General features: G+C 42.0%; 1 protein-coding gene across 5 annotated transcripts in view; it reads left to right on the forward strand.

The window, feature by feature from the left end:
- Dusp22 (dual specificity phosphatase 22) overlaps positions 1-15,846 on the forward strand; it is a 63,172-nt gene that overhangs the window by 19,241 nt on the left and 28,085 nt on the right. The window contains exon 3 of one of the 5 annotated variants that reach the window (XM_060373096.1): positions 1,564-1,715. The exons of 3 other annotated variants lie outside the window; for them this stretch is intronic. The gene's annotated coding sequence lies outside the window, so the exon portion shown is untranslated. The remainder of the gene's footprint in view (positions 1-1,563; positions 1,716-15,846) is intronic. One more of the 5 variants, XM_060373095.1, reaches the window with a different exon arrangement.

Genomic DNA, 15,846 nt, shown 5'->3' on the forward strand with positions numbered 1-15,846 from the left:
AAGAAGAGGAGAAGCAGACTTTCCTGAGTAATTCAGAAGCTGTACAAAGCTGTATGGCTGAGGCCCTGTAAAACTACTGTGCTAGGGATGGGAATTCTGGGAAGGAAAGGTATCAAATTAAAGGACTGTTTCTAAAGTGAGCCTGCCTTCCTAGGAGTGATTTCTTGGCCAGGACAAGCTGAACTGTTTGGTACTTTACCAATTTTTTTTTTCTTAACAGGCCTTTACTGCTACTCTAATATCCCCTCTCCATCTCCCACCTCTGAAGAGGTAACCCTAAAATAACTTAGGTGCCAAGTCAGGCTCAGAGCAAAACATACAAAAAGGGGCTGAGGAGATGGCTTGGCCAGTAAAGTGCTTACTTTGCAAATGTGAAGACTTTGGGATCCCCCCAGTATCCACCTAAAAAATACCAGGTGCAGCAGAGCACGCATGTAACCCCAGCACTGGGGCAGTAGAGACAGGAGGATACCTGGGCTTGTTTAGAGAGTTTAGTATGCCATAAGCTCCTGTGCTGCCCCAGTGCTGGGGTTACATGCGTCAGTCAATTTAGCTGAACCAGTGAATTCCAGGTTCACTAGAGACCCTGTCTCAAAAAGTAAGATGAAGAGTTATTAAGACACCCCACATTGATCTCTGGGCTCCACTTGTACACACATGCATGCAAAGACATGGGCACATATTTCACATGCAAAAATAAAGCAGCACAAAAACTTAGGGATCTTACATACTAAGGTAACCCAATTCACTCTGGGATTCTAAGAAGGTATAATACCCTTTCTGTTCCTACTGCTTCTCCCATCCCCCGTGTGTGTGTATGTGTGTGTGTGTGTGTGTGTGTTGCTAGAAATCAAATCAAATTCATTACTTAACACATGGCAGGCAAGTGCTCTGACACTGAGCCACACCCCCAGCGCAGCTACTGTCTTTTATCTGACAAAGCCCAGCAGAATTGGGTTCAATTCTGAATTGGGATGATCTTTTCTGACTCCAAAAAAAAAAAAAAAAAAAAAAAGTATAAAGCCCAAGGTCCCCAAGTCTGGTTTAGATAGTTTGATAAGAAGCTAGTTCTTCTGTTTTAGGCCAGAGACTTTTTTCCCAGCATGCTCCTTATCTCAGTTCTTTGTTGCCATGGCTGATGCTTCTGGTGGCAGTGTTTATAGATATTTCCACATTAGGGAACAGGTGTACCTATTGAGCTTTCCCTAGCAGTGTGTGAATGTACCTGTTCTCCAGGACCAGCACAGTTTTTTTAAATTAATTTATTTATTATATATGTAGTGTTCTACACGCATGCAAGCCTCCACACCAGAAGACAGCACCAGATCTTAGTATAGGTGGTTGGGAGCCACCATGTGGTTGCTGGGAATTGAACTTGGGAGCTCTGGAACAGCAGCCAGTGCTATTAACCTCTGAGCCATCTTTCCAGCCCACAGTTTTATTTTTTAAGTGTCTATTAATTATACAAACTAATAGATTTTATTGTGATATTTCCATGCCTGATTGTAACATACTTTGATAATATTCACTACCCTCTCTTGTTCTTTTATCTTTTTCATTTAGCAAATTTCTATTTTGTCTTATTTTATTTTTTGGTCAAAGTCTTATACCTTTCCAAGGAATCTCTTCTGCGGAACGCTGGGAGCTAATGGCATTTTTGCTGCTTGAGCATCTAGTATGCACCTTGCCAGTAATAGGCACTGAAGAAACTGAAAGTATGCTCACCCCACCCCCCGTTAATACACAAACAAGACCATATTATGATTATTTTATAAGATTCACAGTCATTACAGCCTGGTGAAAGAAGAACTGTGGCTCAAGGTAGGTGACAGATCAAATAGGAAGAGTAGGCTGAAAGACCCACGAGTGAATTTTGTCTTCATCCATGAATCTGGAGTTGTTTGCATTCTACATGAGTCTACTGCCTTAGGCAGTAACCAGGAACTCGTACAATCACCGTATGGTGGTGTGTCCAGAAGAAAGAGAGACCCAGAAGGTAACCTCCTCTGCATGGCCCAGATACTTCACTGTGATCTCTGATCCTTCAAGACTTCCAAGCCTAACAAGCAGGCTGCATTATCTTTACTTTTTTGTAACATACTGATTTTGGTGACTCCACCTATCAGAAACTAGACCCTGACCAGGGTTAGACTCTGAGGTCTTCTCATTATAAAGGCAAGGGCCGTTCTCGTGGACACAACTATTTAGTACTGTGCTTTGGTGTTAGTCATTGACATACACGTTACTAGTGCATTTATAGGGAGAAACCATCAATACATAGATTAATTAAAAAAAACAATTCTGGACTTGTAGTTACAGTATTCAGAATATAAAAATTCTTTATCTGATTCTGTGCTTGTGTTGTGGCTGGAGAATTGCTTGTGTTTATTAAGAAGTGTTTCCTTACTGGGTTTCAGCAACAGTAAATGCCTGCAGTCAGTAAAATGCTTGCAAAAGGACTTGAATTTGATCCCCTGAACTGATGTCAGACCAAGTGTCATGGTTCCTGCATGTAATCCCAGCACTGGGGAGGCAGAGACAGATCTCTGGAGCACACTGACCAGCAGGCCAAGTTTTGTTGGCAAGCTCCAGGCCAAAGAGCTCCAGGCCAGTCCACCTCAAAAAATGGTGGACATTTCAGGGTCCAGATCCCCTGTTAGGAGTCTTAGCTAGGGTCACCCTCATAGATTCCTGGGAGTTTCCCTGGTCCTAGGTTTCTGACTGGTCCTAGAGCTTCCCCCCTTTTCCCCGCTGATTTCGGTTCTCTTTCCTAGTTCTCTCTCTCTCAGTTCACCCCACACTTGATCTCCCTATTATCCTCCCCACCCCCTCTCCCACCAAGTTCCCTCCTTCCACCTTCAATGTCTATTTTATTTCCCCTTTGAATGAAATTTAAGCATCCTCCCTTAAATCCTCCTTGTTACTTAGCTTCTTTGGGTTTGTGGATCGTAGCATAGTTATCCTGTATTTTATGGCTAATATCTACTTATCAGTAAGTACATACTATGTGTGTCTTTCTGGATATGGGTTACCTCACTCAGTATATTTTCTCATTACATCCATTTGCCTGCAAATTTCATGATGTCCTTGTTTTTAATAGCTGAGTAGTATTTTATGGTGTAAATGTTCCACATTTTCTTTATTCATTCTTTGGTTGAGGGAAGTCTAGGTTGTTTTCTGGTTTCTGGATATTATGAATAAAGCTGCTATGAACATAGTTGAGCAAGTGTCCTTGTGGCATCATGGAATATCTTTTGGGCATATGCCCAGGAGTGGTATAGCTGGGTCTTGAAGCAGAACCCTTCACAATTTTCTGAGAAACCACAAAATTGATTAGCATATGGTTATGCAAGTTTGTACTCCCACCTGCAATGGAAAAGTGTTCCTTTTGCTCCACAGCCTTACCAGCATGTACTTTCACTTGAGTTTTTTATCTTGGACATTCTGATGGGTGTAAGATGGAATCTCAGAGTTGTTTTGATTTGCATTACCTTGATGACTAAGGACATTGAACATTTCTTTAAGTGTTTCTCAGCCATTAGATATTTCTCTGTTGAGAATTCTGTTTAGCTCTTTACACCATTTTTTAATTGGGTTATTTGATTTCTTGTTGTCTAATTGCTTGAGTTCTTATCAGTTGTCTGTCAGATGTAAGGTTGGTGAAGATCTTTTCCCATTCTCTAGGTTGCTGTTTTGTCCCATTGAAGACTTCCAGTGGAGGGATGGGGACAACAACCTGCCCACAAAACTTTAAACCCAAAATTTGTTCTGCCTACAAGAGATGCTGGAATAAAGATAGAGCAGAGATTAAGGGAATGGCAAACCAGTGACCAACCTAATTTGAGACCCATTTCATAAGAAAGAGGCAACCCACAATACTATTACTGATATTCTGCTATACTTGCAGACAGGAGCCTAGCATAACTGTCCTCTGAGAAGCTTCACCCAGCAGCTGATGGAAACAGATACAGAGACCTACAGCCAAACATTGGGTGGAGCTTGGGGAATCTTGTGGAAGACAGGGAGGAAGGATTGAAGGACCCAGAGAAGTCAAGGACACTACAAGAGAACCTACAAAATCAACTAACCTGGGCCCATAGGGGCTCACAGAATCTGAACTACTAATCAGAGAGCATGCATGGGATGGACATAGGGCCCCTACACATATGTAACAGTTATGCAGCTTGGCTCTCATGTGCATCCCCTAATAACTAGAGAAGGGGCTGTTTCTGACTCTTGCCTACCTTTGGGTCCCTTTCCCCTAACTGGGCTGCCTTGTTCAACCTCAATGAGGGAAGATGTGCCAACAAGTCCTACCTCAACTTGATATGCCAAGGGAGGCTGATATCCATGGGAGGCCTCCTCTTCTCTGAGGACAGTGGGAGGGGGGTGGCGGAGGGGAAGGGAGAGGGAGGGACTAGAAGAAAAGAGAGGAGGGGAAGCTGTGATTGAGATGGAAAGTAATAAATGCATTAATGAAATGAAAAAATAATGGTGGATGTCACCTGACGAACAATACCTGATGTTGTCCTCTGACCTCTACAGACATTCACAGACATGTTCGCCTGCACATTGCACCAGCATATACACAAATATATGAGCACACATACACAAAAGAAGTGTTTTCTTATTTGAGAGACTAGCACGAGCATGGTGTCTTCAGCACTGAGGAGAGGTGAAAAGTGATTTTTCTAATCATAAACTCGATATGATTTGTAAGTGCTGAGGAAGTAATATTGAACAATGAAAGGTTTCTCTCTTCCCCTGAGAAAAGAAACAGAACCCTGTCTTTCTTATGTAAAAATTTCAGAGTTTGTTTCATTTTTCGTTCTATGTATTTGACAGAGCACCTGCAGGAAACAACTACTTTTCACTATTAATAGAAATACTTAAAAAGTCTTCTCATTCTATCACACAATTTCTTCACATCAGAGATTTTAATTTTTAATTGATGAATTTAGTACAAAAAGAAAATCTACATACATGTGTGCTATATGTTTAGCAGGTGGATTGTATGAACTGGAATTTGATTTAGATGTTTTTGATTTTGTATTTTGAACTCTTTCAATATATATGAGTTAAATAATAGCTAGCATATTTTCATAAGTAGGCATTTATGTATTCTTTCATTATGTGATAGGCTCTCACTATGAAGCCTAGGCTGGCTTAAATTCCCTATTCCTTCTCAGCCTCCCAAGTGCTGGGATTACAGGCATGTGCCATCGGTGATACCTACCCAGGTGTTTATTCTTAGCGAATCTGTTTTTATTTTCTTTAACACTAAAAGATGCTTTTTGAGCTATCCTTGTCCAGTATCTAATTTTGTGGTTTTGTTTTACTTGGCTACTTGTGTTTATTCCACACAGGCTGTTATCTACATGTCTCTACTGCTGTCTGAATTCACATGCCTCTTTATGAGGACACACTCTCCAGGATGAGTGAGGCGCAGCATCTGCTTGGACAAGTCCTGTACCTCAACCTTGGGGCTAGAGTCTGTGGCTGGTAGGAGGACCCTTGTAGGAACCTTGGTCCTCCTGCCCTGTGCCCCTCTGAATTTCTCTTGAGCAGAAGTTTTGTTGGCTTCTGAAATGTGAAGCAAGCCAGAACCAGTTTTAAATGGTACTTAAAGTTTAGGAAGAATACTCTATTGCTCCTTGCCTTCCCAGTGTGGTTCAGTATGATAAAGCGTGCATGTGGCAAATTCTGATGTAGTCCAGCCCCTCTTCTCACAGACTTCAATCATTGCTCTATGTTCACTTCCCTGTACAAAGGAAAGAGAATTCTTAGGCTGCTTACCATTTCTGATGTGCCTACATTGTGCGCTTGGTGAGACATGAATTTTACCTATTTTTGCCAACCTCTGTTTGATGTTCCAAGTCTTTTTGGCCCATGGAAACAGATACAGAGACCTACAGCCAAACATTGGGTGGAGCTTGGGGAATCTTGTGGAAGACGGGGAAGGATTGAAGGAGCCAGAGAGATCAAGGACACTACAAGAGAACCTACAAAATCAACTAACCTGGGCCCATAGGGGCTCACAAAATCTGAACTACTAATCAGAGAGCATGCATGTAACATGCTTGAACCAGTGGGTAGCCAGCTGCCTTTGTGGAGTTTCTTTGGTTCCACAGCATACAGTTTAGTCTGGCACAGAGGGCTGTAGATGCTTGCCAAAGAACAAAGAACTGTGTACATTCTAGGCTTCAGCCTGAAGTGAGAAACCATGTCTTTGGTCACATGTGGCTCATTGGTATAGGAAAGCAGAGCTGTGTCAAGAACTTCTTCATGTCAGGAGTTTGTGCTGGAGGGAAGGTCTGGTTAGTGTTATGGCCTCCAGCACTGGGGCTGCTGCCATAGTTCCTCACTTGCCAGGAAGCAGCATACACAGTATCTGGTTTGGTGGTGCTGCTAAGGCCTCTGTTGTAGAATTACTAACCTCTAATCCCCTCAGAAGGTTCAGTGACTCTTTTATTGAACTCTGCACACCTTTTGTTGGCATTGGAAGATTGGACCCATAAAAAAAGATCATGCATTTTTACATACTTCAGTGCTGCCTCCTCCTCTGCCTCTCTTGTCTGGTGGCCACTGTGTTTCCCTGTGCTTAGGACACAGAGACCTAACAGGCAGAGTATATGTGAGTGTTCGGCCTTAGCCCAAGTTGTAGAAACTGTCAGTCACCTTTCTCCCAATAGACTCCCAAATGATTAAAATTAATCATTTTAAACACACAGAGGTGTGCAGGTGTTTGGGTGCACTGAAGTTTATGGACATGATGTTGGTAATGGCAAGGCAGTGGAGGGAGAATCATCTATGCAGATGCAAAAATACTTAACGCAGTTCCAACAGAGGGATGTCTGTGTCTTTAAGGGAGAGAGCTCATTAAGAAACAGAAACAAGTCTTAGCAAGTATCTATAATATGATCTCATTTATGTAAAATTTAAAATCAGCATTATATTTGTATTACATTTGCAGATAAGGGTCTGAAAGGATCACACTAGACTCCCAAGAATAAGAGTGTTGTTTTCTTTTTGTTCTTTTAGTCCTTAGTTTACTTGTTCCAATAAGAGCAGTGGTTCTCAGCCTTCCTAATGCTGTGATCCCTTATTACAGTTCCTCATGTTGTGGTGTCTCCAACCATACATTATTTTTGTTTCTAGTTCATGGCTGTAGGAATCATAATGTCAACATCTGATATAAAGACAGTCTTAGGCGACCCCTGTGAAAGGATTGTTAGACCCCCACAGAGGGGTCGTGACCCACAGGTTGAGAACCACTACAATAAGCGTACCTCTTTGAATGATGGGAAGAAGAGTTTGGTTGAGCTTAGTGTTTATGATAACAACAGGTAGATTTCATGTGCTTATTTAGGGTTAGCTTGAAAAGATTCTGTATTTTTTTAATAATTGTGTGCTATGGATTCATGTGTGCTGTGTTGCATCAGAGCATCCTTTGTGGCCTGTGATCAGCAGACGCAAAGACAGTACATTATCCGCTTCAAGTTTTGTTCATCTTCAAAGGCAGAAGCTAGCTCAGGATGTCTCTGTCATTTGATAGAGGCTTTATTTTCAACAGCAAAGCAGTCTGTTTTTCCTGGATTGACTGGATTGACATACAAATATGTTTATGCCCATCTTTCAGGATTCACAGATTCACCCAGTGCTGTGGTTTAAAGCACTGGGCAGTGGTTCCTGTGTAGGTGGCCATTGTTTCTGTCAACCTGGGTGATGTTGTTTCTTACTAACATTGCACAAGCACCTGGTGGTGAAGGCCAGAGCCTCTGGAAACCAACAACTCTTTGACCTGAGATATCTTCTGATTGATGGCTGTTTCAAGAAGCCTTAACTGGGTCTTGCTTCTCTATGAAAATTTTGAGATGTCATCTAAAAGTCAGTGGTACCTACTCTGCTCAGGGATTGCAGTGTGTCTCGGGTTTCAAAGCAGATTTGTTTGAAGTCAACTCCAGACTTTAAATAGATATGACTCAAATAGAAATAATTACTGTAGGGATCGAAAACTGTCTAGTAATTGCTCTTTCTTGAATCTTCTGCCTGAGTTCCTTGTGCGGGGGCAGCCAAGTGCAGAAGAGGCTCTTATCTGCCTGCTGCTCTTCTGTCACCATCTTATTTGCAAATGGAGCACTAGCATGACAAGGCTGCCTAGGGCAGGGGAAAGGCTGGAACTTCTTAATACCAGACTGATTCTGAGAGAAATATGGTGTTTTTTAAACCTCCAGAATGAAGGAGGGTTATGTTTGTCTCCTTGTAGTATAGCCAGGCTTTCAGGAAACATCTTGTCCCTTCCTACTTCTCTGTCATGCTTCTGCTCACTAGCCTTGGATTATGGATAATACAGGGAAAAATAAGGAGCCCCATATTGATATAGTTGCATAAATCCTCACAGTGGTGCAGAGCTGCAAGTGTGTGCTAGATAAAAGTATTCCCTAGTCACCCCTGAGAGTTTGGCAGCCAATAGGATTGTACCAAAGGGTGACAATTTTGTTTGGTCCTAAAGGATAATCAGAGTTTGCTAGATGGTGATGGTGAGGACATTTGAGTTGGGGTGTGATTCCTAGTAAAGAACAGACTTTGTAGTGATGTAGTGATGTGGGAATACAGAGGCAGGGTGTGTCCTGGCCTGCATAAAAAGCTCAGCAGAGCAGATCTTGAGAGTAGCCAGGCTGGAAAGGCAGCCTTAGAGAGGATAAGTTGTTTGTCAGGCTTAAGAGTGTAGTGGGAGTTAGAGAGTCACCCAAGATTTGTGCACACGTCAAGTGACACAAACTGCTTTTCCAGTAGTATCAATGCAGAAATAGAATTGAGGGAAGGAGATACATATCATGGAGACCTTGGAAGCTCTTACTTTATTCCTAGTTAGAAATAAGAGTTGACCTGGAACTAGGGAGTGGGATTTGTTTTCTAGAAAGAAAAGATCAGATTGGATCTGGGACTGTCACACAAAATGATACAGCAGTGTTGAAAATGAAAGAACTGGGAAAGATTGTGAAGCAAAATGAGCCCAAAGAAGGAGGAAACAATAGTCTTATTAAACATGCACATGATAGGTACAAAAGCAAAGAGGTCAACTATATAAATGACAGAAGGAGTGATCTCTCAAAAAGTTGTAGCAACCATTAACCTCTAGGCACCTCAAAAAACAACTTCAAAAAATAGAAAGGCATTTCTCAGGTAGAGTGGAAAGGAATTTATCTAGTGTTTAGCTGTGGGGTGGGGCAAGGGAGGTGTCAGGGTATCTTACATAATAGCTTCATGGGGCAGAGACTTGGGCCACTGATGGAAATACACACCTCAGAGCTCTGGGGTGAGATGCTCCTGCTATGTTTCAAAATTTGTTAGAAATGCAGGTCCATTCAATGCTCCAGAGAGAGTGTAGGTTGCACACAAATACTTGACCATCTTCTCAGTAAAATGTGTAGCCACTTCAGTGGGCCTGAAAAAACCATACAAGAAAATAATAAGATAGGATGACCAGGGAATCATGTTTGTTCTATCATGTTTGCAGTGTAGTGGAGGATGTCACCAGTCACCAAATTCACATTGTGAGGTAGCTGTGTATCTGTCATTCCTATTAATCCCTTATACATTCTTGTTTACCTCACTTTCCTGATCGCAGTTTGGTGTTCTCTGCAGGGCACCACAGGGTACTCTGACCCTGGACCAGGTGTAGTGTTTATGTTTTGTTTTACCTCAGGCGAACAACTCCAGTTCCTTGATGATGGAGGAGACCCTTATCTACGTGGCTATTACAGGCAACCAAAAGAGAGGAAGTTAATGTTACATATAAAGCAAATGAGGCAGGGCTTAATGGGCATGTGATGTCTGTTAGGGTGTTTAAAGGGTAAAACTGACTTAGTGTGGTGGAAGTAGCCAAAGAACATCTATAAAGGGAAAGTGTGTCTCTGGCCCTGGCTGGGACAGTGCAGTGCATGGCTGACTGCCACTAGGCACCCTGAGTGCTGTGATGAGCAGGGGCAGTGTCTATCCCAAGGGGGCTCCAAGTGTTGCAGGCTCATTAGGAAGAGTCCTGAGAGTCAGAAGTTTGAATGGCAGGCAGAAATTACTCAGTGCTACAGAGCTAACTCAGGGCTCAAGGTTGCTGTGAACAACAGTATTGCTTTTTACCGTAGGCAAAATGATTATTTAAATAGATCCAGGTTTACTTAAGATTAGCTTAAGCAAATCTGCTGTTTTCTTTTCGAGTGCTCTTAACAATTCCTTACTAGGTAGTGACACAGGTGGAGCAGTGCCTGCCCACACCTGCAAAGGAAGTGATGCAATCTTACTTCAGGTTCTGAGTGTGAAACAAGGTGGCTCCTCGGTGTAGGTCAGACAAACAATGTCCAGAGTGCTTTTGGAACACGCTCCCCTCCCTGTAGTCCAGCTCCCCGGGGGTTCTGGAGACTTGTGTGTAATGGGAGGATGGCATCCACTCCTGGATGTGTATTGACACTTTGCTTATCTCCTGTCGGTTGTTACCACAACCACAGCAGATGGTGACTTTCTACCCTTGGTCACAGAGCAGGTGAATTGTTGACCATCTCTTGACCTCTTTGATGGGAAAGAAAACAGTACCAACCTGTTTTGACAGTGCTTTGCTCAGTGTTCCTAGTAACTTAAAACCTCTTTTTTTCTCTCTTTCTTTCCTCCCTTCTTTCTTTCCTTTTCTATTTCTTTCTTTCTTTCTTTCTTTTTTTTTTTTTTTTTTTTTTTTTTCTTTTTTGGTCTTTATAAGGATCAACTCAGGGACTTCTGCAAACTAGGCAAGCACTCACTAAATTACATCTGCAAACTCTTTTCAAACTTTATTCTCAGGCAGGGTCTTGTTAAATAGCCCAGGCTAGTCTTGAACTCATTCTTGCCTAGTCAGGCCTTGAACTTGATCCTACCTATGCCTTGCAAGTAGCTGGGATTACAGAGCTAAACCACCAGTTTTAGCTTGGAACTTTTTTTTTTTTATCCTAGGCTTTCTTGTAGTTAAAATGAGATGAGCCACAAAGCCCTTGGTTCCTTTGACCATGGCCAGTGCCAGAATGCAGGGAGCTTTAGGTGAGAACCAGCTGTCTGCCTTGTCACTTGGTAACTCTGGAATGAGCTAGCTTGGGTGGACAGATCTAAACCCAGACGTTGAGATTCTCTCTCTTTTTTTTTAACTTTTTTTTATTTTTTATTAATCACACTATTCATTTTGTATCCCCCATAAGCCCCTCCCTCTCTCTTTTTTTTAATTTAACTTTGTTTTATATTTATTCACTTTACATCCCGATTGTAGTCCCCTCCCTCATCTCCTCCCAGTTCCACTCTTCCTCCCTCTTCTTCCCTCTTCCCCTCCCCTATTTCTCAGAAAGGGGGAGCCCTCCTCCCCTGCTATCTGACCCCAGCCTATCAAGGCTCATTAGGACTGCCTGCATCCTCTTCTTCTGTGCTTTGGCAATGCCTTCCCCTCTCCCACCATTCTGTTCTATTCTGTTTGCCCTTCTGAATGAGAATTAAGCATTCTTCCTACGGTTCTCCTTTTTATCTGGTATTATATGGCTAATATCCACTTATAAGTGAGTCTATAACATACATGCCTTTCTGGTTCTGGGTTACCTCACTCAGGATGATCTTTTCTAATTCCAATCATTTGCCTGCAAATTTCATAATTTCCTTGTTTTTAATAGCTAAGTAGTATTTCATTGTGTAAATGTACCACAAGTTCTGTATCTATTCTTTGGTTGAGGGACATCTGGGTTGTTTCCAGATTCCGGCTATTATGAATAAAGGTGCTATGAACATAGTTGAACAAATGTCCTTGTTGTACGATTGAGCATATTTCAGGTATATGCCCAGTAGTGGTATGGCTGGGTCTTGAGGTAGAGCTGTGCCCACATTTTTGAGAAAGCCTAATATTGATTTCTAAAGTGGTTGTACAAGTTTACATTCCCACCAGCAATGGAGGAGAGTTCCCCTTGCTCCACATCCTTGCAAGCCTGTGCTATCACTTGAGGTTTTGATCTTAGCCATTCTTATGCGTATAAGATGGAATCTCAGAGTTGTTTTGATTTGCATTTTCCCGATGACTAAGGATACTGAGCATTTCTTTAACTGTTTCTCAGCCAGTCAATGTTCCCCTGTTAAGAATTCTGTTTAGTTCTGTACCCCATTTTTTAATTGGATTATTTGGTTTTTCTGGAGTTTAGTTTCTTGAGTTCTTTATATATTTTGGATATTAGCCCTCTGCTGGATGTAGGGTTGGTGAAGATCTTTTCCCAGTCTGTAGGCTGTCATTTTGTTCTATTGACAGTATCCTTTGCTTTTTTTTTTTTTTTTTTTTTTCAGTTTCTGCCCAGCTACTGAATCCTTTATTAATTGCTGATCTTAGTGGCTTAGCTATTGGTGTTCTGTTCAGGAAGTTGTCTCCTGTGCCAATGAGATCAAGGATCTTCCCTACCTTTTCTTCTGACAGATTTAGTTTGGTTTTATAAGGAGGTCTTTGATACACTTGGACTTTAATTTAGTGCAGGGTAATAAATATGGATCTATTTGCATTTTTCTACATGTACATCCAGTGGATAAACACCTTCAGCAAAGTGGCTAGATACAAAATTAACTAAAAAAAAAAAAAAAAAAATTAGTAGCCTCCTGTATACAAAAGACAAATGGGCTGAGAAAGAAATTAGGGAAACAACGCCCCTCACAATAGCCACAAACAAAACAAAACAAAACAAAAAACATAAACTATTTTAGGTGTTATCCCTAACCAGGCAAATAAAGATTTGTATGAAAAAAAAATTAAAGTCTCTAAAGAAAGAAATTTAAGAAGATATCAGAAGATGGAAAGATCTCTCATGCTCATGGATTGGTATAATCAACATAATAAAAATGACCATCTTACCAAAAGCAATCTACAGATTCAGTGCAATTCCCATCAAAATACCAACACAGTTCTTTACAGACCTTGAAAGAACAATTTACAACGTCATATGGAAAAACAAAAAATTCAGAATAGCTAAAATAATCCTGTAAGATAAACAATCTTCAGGAGGTATCTCCATCCCTGCTCTCAAGCTGTACTATAGAGAAACAGTAATAAAAACTGCCTGGCACTGGCAGAGAAACAGACTGGTGGTTCGATGGAATCAAATTGAAGACCCAGAAATAAACCTATACACCTACAGACACTTGATTTTCAGCAAAGGAGCCAAATTCAGACAATGGAGACTCTCACTCTTAGGGACTTGCTAACATGATATGGCAAATGCAATCTAATTTCTGTAAATTAGAGTTCCTTTTCCAAGGAACAAGCTCTGTGATTCCAGGGAAAGGCCATTACTTACTATTGATGGTGAAATTCAACTGCATTGTGGTATTCTACCCTTAAGAAAAAAAATGTTTCCTGCTAACCCAGTATGAGTAGCATTCCTAAACATTTCTGTTTTGTTTTGTTCTTTAAACTGGGGTTTCCTGTCTCTTGTGATGAAAACTGTTCTTTCTGCTTCTGAAAGAGCAATGATAACACAACTGAGTGGTTCTTAGTGATCATTTTGAGACCCTGGTGACCCTCTGCCTCTTTGGTGGCCACAGTGCTCTCTGTCCTGGGGCTTCCCCAATGTGAGCTCTGCCCAAGGTGGCCTGGGGCTTCCATCTGCGTCCGGTGCTAGAGCACACAGCTGTGGAAATAAAAATAGCCCATCAAATTGCTCAGAGTGGAAGGGGGAGGGTTGTGGTAAAGCACTGCCCCGTTAAAGGGAGGCCCTAGGACAGTGGTGCCTAAGCTGATAGAGGAAGGTATCCTTCCAGCTGCACCTACTACATTGTAAACCCCAGGCAGTACCATGGCAACCATGGCAGCATTCACATTTGACCACACTGCAGAAGGATACTGTTCCTGTGTGGAGGAAAAATGGCAGATGCCACTCTTGCCTTACTTCTTCTTAACTGCCCAGCTACTGAATCCTTTCTGCTCTGAAAGCCTTGTCCATATGGTTATAAAACTCTCGCTAAACTTGGCTTCTACTTTTGGGAGCCTCAGCCCCACCTCCAAGGAATTGGCTAGCCCTTAAGAGCAACACCCAGTTGAGTCAGTGTTTTATCTCCTTCATCCAAGGTGTGACCCAGAGAAGGGACACAGAGCCAGAGTAGTGTGTCATAGAGGCTGTTTAAATGGGGCTTTGACAGCACTGTACTTATTCAAGCCTGAAACAAGAGGTAGTGATACATCCAGAGACTCAGACCGCCGTTGATTCCATGTCCTTCACAGGCAATGCACTTCAAGCACTCTCTGGCTGAGGTATCTGAGAAGAGACACTGATACTGTTCTACACTGTGCCCTGTGCCCTCTGGAACACATGGGCTTAAGGGGTAGTCATGTCCTGCTAAGAGAGTGAGACTGGGTTAGCTGATACTTTCCTGACACAGCTGCTCATTACTTCCTAGTCTGTGTGGTGCTGTTTGCTGATAGCTGAGCAGACAGGTAGGACTGCCGTCAAGTGAGAGCCGCTAACCACACACATGCTGTCAGCCATTTTTTGAGCACTTACTGTGTGCTAGCATTGTACTTGGGCTCATTCACATTTTGGTTTCATTCCTTCATTTTCTAATCACTCATTCCCTTATTTTCAAATACCCCCCTCCCACTCAATAGCACAGTAAAGAAGAGAAGGTGTTTAAGAAGGGTAACTGGGCTATGGTGGTTCATGCCTTTAATCCTAGTACTTGGGAGGCAGGGGGATCTCTGTGTGTTCTTGGCTAGCCTGGTCTATAGAGCTAGTTGCCAAGGCTATGCAAAGAACCCCTGTCTTGGAGAGAGGGGTTATCTGCTGAGACAGATACCATGAAATTGGGGAAGAACATGAGCAGGGAATTGAGCTTCATGACATCTGAAGGGGTTGTATGAAGTGGGTCTGCCTAGACAAGGGCTCTGCATACTTTTTTCTGTCAAGGTCAAGAGAGGAAAGGATTTGGGTCTTATAGGTTCTGTTAAAGCTTCTCCACTGTGCTGTGAACATGGAACCATAGAGTATATAACAGGTTTGACTGTTGCTAGGCAAACACAGGCCTCAGTTTGTCTTCCTTGCCTTCACTGTCAGTGCCTAGAAGGATTCTCTGATACAGTGGACCTGGAATGACTCCAGAGCCGGCTGGCCTGAAGCTTGAGCTGTGTTATCCCAACTTAATGGCTTCTGAGAATAAGTGAAATGGCCAGTCATATACTCACCAGTTGCAATTTTCCATTCTTTCTAAAATCAAAATATGATTATCATTTTCTCTTTCCTTTTTCTCCCTCCCTTCTCCTATAATCCTCATTCTCAAATTCATGACCTCTATTCTTTAATTGTTGTGATATATGTGTCTGTGTATATGTGTGCATATTTCTTGATATATACATGCAGCCTGTATGTTATATATAAATTTTAGGGCTGACTACTTGGTATTGGATAACCAATCTGAAGACCCTTCCCTGGAGAAAACAGTTTCTATCGCTCTCAGCGTTCCTAATTGCCTGTAATTTCTTTGTCTAGAGTTGAAGCCCCGTAACATTTGCCCTTCCATGTTATCCTGTCAACTGCTGTCATACGTGTTTATATCTTCTCTAGGCAGCCATTGCAACAGAAGGCAACCATTACGGAGAATTGTAGCCCATTGAAATGTGCAGAACAAGTGACCATATGATGCCCAGCCCCAACTGATATATCTATAACACGACTGGACCTAAAACTCAGGGATCATAGCATAGAGGGAGTGGGAAGATTATAAGAGCTAAAGAAACAGGATATTTCTGTGAGATTTCATTTTATAGACATGCCAGAGATGCTCAATCCATGAAGTCTCGTCATGATGGCTGCCTAG

The sequence above is a fragment of the Meriones unguiculatus genome, chromosome 19, assembly GCF_030254825.1.
Source record: "Meriones unguiculatus strain TT.TT164.6M chromosome 19, Bangor_MerUng_6.1, whole genome shotgun sequence".
NCBI lineage: Eukaryota > Metazoa > Chordata > Mammalia > Rodentia > Muridae > Meriones > Meriones unguiculatus.